The sequence below is a fragment of the Macrobrachium nipponense genome, chromosome 9 (genome assembly GCF_015104395.2).
Source record: "Macrobrachium nipponense isolate FS-2020 chromosome 9, ASM1510439v2, whole genome shotgun sequence".
Lineage (NCBI taxonomy): Eukaryota > Metazoa > Arthropoda > Malacostraca > Decapoda > Palaemonidae > Macrobrachium > Macrobrachium nipponense.
Window position 1 is genome coordinate 101581369 of NC_061110.1, and position 8392 is coordinate 101589760.

The following is an 8392-nucleotide window of genomic DNA, read 5'->3' on the forward strand; positions in this document are numbered from 1 at the left end:
TATATATCTATATATATATATATATATATATATATATATATATATATATGTATGTATATATATATATATATATATATATATATATATATATATATATATATATATATTATACACGCACAAACACACACACACACACACACATATATATATATATATATATATATATATATATATATATATATATATATATAATATATATTTATATGTATGTATATATATATATATATATATATATATATATATATATATATATATATATATATATATATATATATATATATATATATATATATATATATATATCTATATATATATATACATATATATAGATATATATATATATATATATATATATATATATATACATATATATATATATATAGATATATATATATATATATATGTATGTATGTATGTATGTATACATTACGTAGTCATTCGCGTTATGTCAACTGGTCTCCCACTTTTGCTGAAGGATATCGTCCCCCTTAAGAGGGTAGTGCCGTCAGTGCAACTTTAGTGGTGCACTGTAGGTATTATTCAAGGTCTTTTGCAGCGTTCTGTCGGTCCCTAGCTCCCTGCAACTACCTTCCTTCCTTTCACTCTACCTCCGTTCATATTCGCTATCTTCTATAATCATTACTCCGTTTTTTTTTACAATTTATTCCACTCATTACTCCTCACTCCTTATGCAACTTTAATTGCTCGACTTTCACCCAATCTTTAAAAGTCAATAATAAATGCGAATGAAGATTATTATGCAGAAAAGTAATTAACACGAACGGACGAAATGACAGAATTAGCCACTTCTAATACAAAACCTGGGTATTATGCTTTTCATATTTTGTTTTCTTTTGTTCCTCTCTGTTTGTCGATTACCCAACAGAAAAGAACCAACTGCCCGACTTGAAAGTTATTCACCCTCATGGAACCCCTGAATTGTTACAATCGTGCAATGCGCATAATTAGTAAAGTATAACTCTTGCCTCAAAATACCCCAGTTATAACGATAATAAAATAAAGACATTTAAACGAACAAATAAAAGATGCTGACAACGTACTTCATTTATGATGGAATTCTTTCATAAAAGGACACACATTTGGAATACCTCCCCCACCGAATTTCTTTCAAATTTTACGAACTAATTGCCTGGACCACTCTTTTGACACTCCTAATCTGTGAAAAGCTTTTGAACAGAATGCAACAGATTAATTTAGATTAGAACGCCTTTGTAACATGGCATTTGGCTGATACATGTAAACACATGCACACATTGTATATATATATATATATATATATATATATATGTATATATATATATATATATATATATATATTATACATATATATACAATGTGTGTATGTGTTTACATGTATCAGCCAAATGCCATGTTACAAAGGCGTTCTAATCTAAATTAAAATATATACATTAATATAATAATAAATATATATATATATTATAATATATATATATATATATATATAATTATATTGTATATAAGTATAATATATCATACATGCATACATACTACATATATATATACGAGGTGATGAAGGCAGAAGCCCGATATACGATGATGAAGGGCAGATGGAAAGGCCCACGAACAATGAGCTGCAATTATTGTGGCCGACGTCGTTTTGCAATAATCCATTGCATCTTCCAGGCTGCAATGACATTTATTTGATAAAAAGGTACGTCACAACAAAAGGTTATAAAAATTATAAAAAACAAAATTACATTTCTTAAAATACTTTAAAATAAACCTCCCCACTAATCGTGCTTGAAAAAAATGACTAAAGAGAAAAGGGTAATAATAACAGAAAGTAAACAGAACAGTAAAAAAAAAAAAAAAAAAATTACGAAATAAACATAGGTGTGGAGGACGTCTGGGCATTTAACGAAGGAACGAGTGCTTTAATGAAAATAGTAAACTCTAAAGTCGTAAGCTCGTCGTCGTGTTGGAATGAGGCTATTATACATACATACATGCATAAATTATATAATATATATATATATATATATATATATATATATATATATATATATATTCATATGTATATAATATACACATTACATATACATATTTAATAAATGTTTAAGAGTCTGTACTAAATTACTTAGCCAGTTCCTGAGATGGAAATCATTACCCAGTTAAAGATACATATAAGCAATTGTCATCACTCACAAAAATTATCCCGTACATCTTCAATATCAAGCGAACGTTACTATTGCAAGTGTTCAGTGCTGAAATATTTTTTTAATCATTTATTTCCATTATCTTATACCTGTTACTTCTGCGTATGTTAAAATGTGACTCTCTTCGAGATGGTTGGATAATAAAAGTTTAAAACGTTTCAGTAAGAAAAAAAAATCACGTTTAAATGTAGGATTGCCAATACACGCTGGCTACTGTATTAGTATGAAATATCGCGTGCAACACTTTCTTAAATATTACTCTACACTTCCCGTTTCGTCATATTTTGATACAATATTCTGTATTCGTTATGCATAGCCGCGGTATTTTTATTTTTTTTTTTTTTTTTATTTTTTTGGCTCCTAACTCTACTTTCACATCCAACAAATTCTTCGATTTTCAACTCGTTTAAACTCTGTTCTTGCTAAATTTAAGCCTTCAATAAACTTCCCAATTGAAGGATGAAAAGCACTGAAGCTGTTGTTGGAAACTGTTTGTTTGCTGCGTTATTCTTTGACGTCATTGAAACAGTTCCACAGTTCATATGGAAACACTTCCATAGTTCATCTCGCAACAGTTCCATATTTCATATCGAACAGTTTCACAATTCATATAGAAACAGTTCCACAGTTCACATCGCAACAATTCCATGTTCATATGGAAACAGTTTCCACAGTTCATATCGAATAGTCCCTTAGTTCATATTGCAACAGTTCCATATTTCATATCGCAACAGTTCACTAGTTCATATCGACACAGTTTCATAGTTCATATCGCAACAGTTCCACAATTCATATGGAAACAGTTCCACAATTCATATCGAAATACTCGTAGTCCCTTAGTTCATATCGAACAGTTCCATAGTCCATATGGAATCAGTTCCATATTTCATACCGAACAGTTCCACAGTTCATATCGATACAGTTCCATATTTCATATTGAAAAGTTCCACAGTTCATATTGAAACAGTTCCACAGTTCACATCGAAATAGTCCCTTAGTTCGTATCGCAACAGTTCCATAGTTCACATCGAACAGGTACACAGTTCATGTTCAGGAAAAAGCTGATTTTCAGTTAACGCTTCAAATGTCGCCACAACATCGGGTATCGGTATAAATGTCAATGCAAGTAAGAGATGAGCTTTAGGATTTAAGAGCAAATTCGGCATTGGTGTCATGCATGTCCTTTTGGGCCACTTCCTTGAATTTTTCTATGTATAAAAAGACACCCACGGCATTTAGACATTTAGAAATTCCTGTTCTGTGGCTTCAACCATGAGCTAGTTCAAAATCAATCTTTATTGTCAATGGCTGGAATGTTTTTTTCTTTTTTTAAAGACATCGGGGAACTCCTTTATTTCCCTCACTTTTGTTAGGTAACAATGCATATACAAGTGATTTAATCATACTTGATGTCACCCTATGTACAGTCATACAATTGAGCAAAAATCGAGGGCACAATTTTAAATGTTCCCTTAGAACACCAGTGCTCCGAATGTACTAAGATATCGAGATTCTTCTGGATTGCAATAAATCCCCTTTGCTGGTTTTTGTAAATCTTCAGGGAAATCAAGATCGAGGTAACTATTGGGTAAAACATGTCCAATATTTTTCTTGAGCGTGTATTGGTGCGTATGGTTCTTTTTTTGCTTTCTACTGAAGGGATCTTTACAGCTGCAGCATTACTGAATTCTACTGAGACACATGATAATATATATTGTGGTAGATCTCGACATTTTGACATGAATTCATATCCAGAGTTAATTTTGAAAAGGAAGTCACACTTTGAAAACTAAAGTAAGTTCTTTGCTTTCCAGGTATATTTCAGAAGGTGGGATCACTCACTGGCAGACAGAGACATAGCACACAGGAATTGAATCTCCGGCCCATCGGATGAAGAAAAATCTTTACTTGGCTAAAATTTACAAGAAATTTACTTTTTTTTTAAACAGAGGCACTGCATATTCTTTCACTTTCTCCTTCTTAAACAGCTCAGTTAACACCAGTGTTATTATTTTGTTTTTATTTCACATTTCCAATATATTTTGCTGTTCGCTGCTTTGTCCTGAATATATCGGTAACCACCCAAAAGCAATTTCTTCCGCTTTCCCTTTTCGCTCCCTATAAACCTTACATCCATCTTGAGGGTTCGAGGTTTCAAGAATTATTAATATAATAAAAAGAAAAAAAACGAAAATATAGGAAAAAAACATTAACGATTAAGGTGCTGCCATTTAACAGTGGTATTTGAACGTTAACTATATATTAGTGATCATATAATGAATAAATATCGGTTTTCGAGAAGTTTACAGAATGACCGTAACGGTAGTCTTTCGAGCGACCCTTCTTTCGATCAATTGATAGTTCGAGAAATTAATTTTTTTGACCAACTGCCTTCAAGCAATTAGCTTTCAAGCAGTTGATTTCGAGAAATTTAGCTGGATTCCATATAATATATATATATATATATATATATATATATATATATATATATATATATACATATATATATATATGGAATCCAGCTGAATTTTGAAAAATCAATTAATTGAAAGCTAATTGCTTTGAAAAAATTATTTTTCGAACTATCAATGATTGATCGAAAGATGGATTGTTCGAAAGACGAATGTCATTCTGTAAACTATCCGAAAACCGATATTTACTCATTAAACGATAACTAATAAATATTTCTTACCGGTCAGAGTGTGCTATTTTTATCAGAACTTTTCAAATCATTCGAAAAATGAATTGTAAACCAATTTTTATTACAATATTTTGAATAGAACTGTAAATGAAATATTCAAATTATTTTGGAAATGAGATCTATGACAAAGGAATAAAATATAAATTGTAAATCAAATATGTTTCATTTTGCCATAACAACTGAAAAATTATATCTTCAAATTCAGTCCAACTCTAGTCAATAATGAATATCATTTATCATAAATCAAAGCGGTTTTTACTTATGTCTTCCTCAAGTGACATTAGCACAGTCTTACGAATTTATCGTTTGATTAATTTCGATACTTGAAGTGCAATTGTTTTTTACAGACATATTAAATAATCGGTATTCGTTTCCTTATTTGAGCAAAAAGAAAGTTCTTTTTCGATAAAAATATATATATATTTCCATTATTAATATATATAATTTTATATTAATATATATATAATATATATATATATATAATATATATTATAATATTATATATAATATATATTATATACATATATATATATATTATATATATATATATATATATACTAATTAATATAAATTATATATATATGTGTATATATATATATAGTATATATATATATACATATTATATATATATATAATATATATATATATATATATATATATATATATATATAATATATATATATATTTATATTTATATAAAGTTAATGCCACGGAGGATAATGAAAAACGAGAACTGCCGAGATCTTTCGGTCTTAACGACCCTTTACTATAATTCTCGTTTTTTCATCTTCCTCCTTGGGATTATCTTTATTTATACATAGCATGCCCCGTCTTATATATTTCGTGATCAAGTTATTCTTACACACACACACATCTATATTATAAAACAATATATATATATACTATATATATTATATATATAATATATATATATATAATATATATATATATAAGAATAACTTAATCACGAAGTATTAGTAAAGGGTCGGAACAAGACCGAAAGTATACTCGGCTATCTTGCTTTTTCATTTTTTCCTTCGTGGCAAAAACCTTTATTGATATATATGCAGTATATATATTTATATATTTGATCGAAAACAGTTTCTTCATACTGAACTAAGGCAACGAATACCGATTATTTAATGTCTCTTAAAAAAAATGTACTTCAGTTATCGAGATTAAACAAATGCTAAATTCGTAAGACTGTACGAACGTTACCTGAGGAAGACATATAGTAAAAACGTTTTTATTTATTTTAAGTATTATTTATTGTTGACAAGAGTTGGACAAAATTTGAAGACAACTTTTTCGTTGTTATTGCAAAATGAAACATTTGTATCATAATCTATTTTTAATTCCTTTTTCATTAATCTAATTTCCAGAATATGGCGAATGTTTCATTACAGATCTATTCAAAATATTGTAATAAAAATTATTTAGATTTCATTTTTCGAATGAATTGAAAAGGTCTGATAAAAAAATAGCACACTTTAGCACGTAAGAAATTAGTTTGTCATACAGAAAATCTATTCCCAAAGATTTAGGGCTTTACCTGCTCTGATCTAGCAAATCCATCACAAAAGTAAAATGGAATAAAATAAAATAATAGTGAAATGGAAATAGGACGTTCTCCCTATAAAATTCAACGCGAGGGAAACATGGTACGTGTTACAATTTTACAGCCAGGCCTGTTGAACTGTACAGCACAGAGCCGAGGTGACATGAACCTATTGGGTGGTATATATTAATGACAAAACCCATTACAGTTGTAAACTATTAAAAAAAAAAGAAAAAAGCTTATATAAAATTCAAGAAGTTACTCTTAATCCGAATTCTTAAAAAATAAGCAAATATCGTAAAACTTAATTCCACTATGTTAAATAAATGCTTATAACATGTTTGCATTCTAGTCCTTTATCATTGTTTTTTTTTTCTCATTAACTTTATTAACACCACGTACACTGATTTACTTATTCTGTATGACTCATAAATTAAAACAGTATTTATATAACGATCATACTTACACTCAACAATATTTCACCTTAAACGTTCTTTACCGGAAAGAAATACTAGGCGATGCTAAATCCGGACCCATATTCGGTATTATCACTGCAGGAAGGGGACACCTGACACCTTCCTTGAATTCATTTTGTAAGTAAATCTAATGAGAGAACAATGAAATTATTCCATGGCTCAAATCAAATGGAAACGCTGTAAAACCTCTCTCCACTTAACAGGTAAACGGGTGGGATCTTCCATAGATAGCGATCCCCGGATTAAAACGGGTATGTATCCACCTTTGAGGTGTATTTAGTACTAGCCCGTTAGGACTTTTTTTTTTTATTAAAACGGGTATGTATCCACCTTTGAGGTGTATTTAGTACTAGCCCGTTAGGACTTTTTTTATTTTTACTCGGTATGTGTCCACCTCTGCGGGGTGTTTAGTACATGTTTACAAAGTATGTATCCACTTTTGCTGGGTCTTCTGTCAGTATGACAGCTATCAAATCATTATGTAAAAAAAAAAAAATAATAAAAAAAGAGGAGAGAGAGAGAGAGAGAGAGAGAGAGAGAGAGTCAGGTTCTCTTTGAGATCCTTGAAGCGAAATTCACTGCAAAATAGTTCGTGAATATATGAAATATCAAGGGTAAAAGCATTTAGAATGAACATAAAGTGTATCTCTGATAAATAAAAGTGTTATTTAGTTTTGGTTTCTGTGGTCACAACTATGAATTTGTTTTTGCATGCATAAATTTACAGTTCTTGGATAATTTTATTATACCAAAGTCAAATGAGTCAGTTTCAACAAAGCTACGTGTATCATGTATATAATTAATGATATACAAAATTAGCTTAAAAAAATTTGGAATGCAACTTTTTTGCGAAACTTTTTCCTACAATATTACTTTAATCAGCTGCAAATCCATATAAAAATGATTCCTTTTAAAGGAGCGACCTTATTGTTTGCAGAAAGTGTTCATCTCAGTACATCAATAGGTACATGCTTTGGCCACTAACTACAAAGTAACCTGATGTATATAATAAATATTTAAATAAATCATTGGAATTCTTTTGCTGCCAATAAATGTTCCCGTTTAGAGATATTAACATAACACCTTCAAATTTGTTTTTCAATGGCTAGAACAATGAAAATCACTGGAAGACAAATATCTAATCTGTGAAGCAAGCCAATTTCAAATTTTCATCTATGTTAATATGATCAAATTACGTACCCTGGCATAATGATTACACTTAAAACAAGACTATTTCTTTATAATTAAGTTACAGGCTATAATCATTTGCTATGTATGTGCAACAAAGAAAAATCAAATTAGAAGGAGTATATATATCATTACGTTTTTAATCCAAACAAATTGGATGGTCGAGAATTGTGTTGAAAATTATATATAAAAAAAAACAGAGCAGGATAATATTGACAAATTAAAAGTATTAATTAAATTTAAAGGACGCCAGTTTAGAATCTGAGCCAGA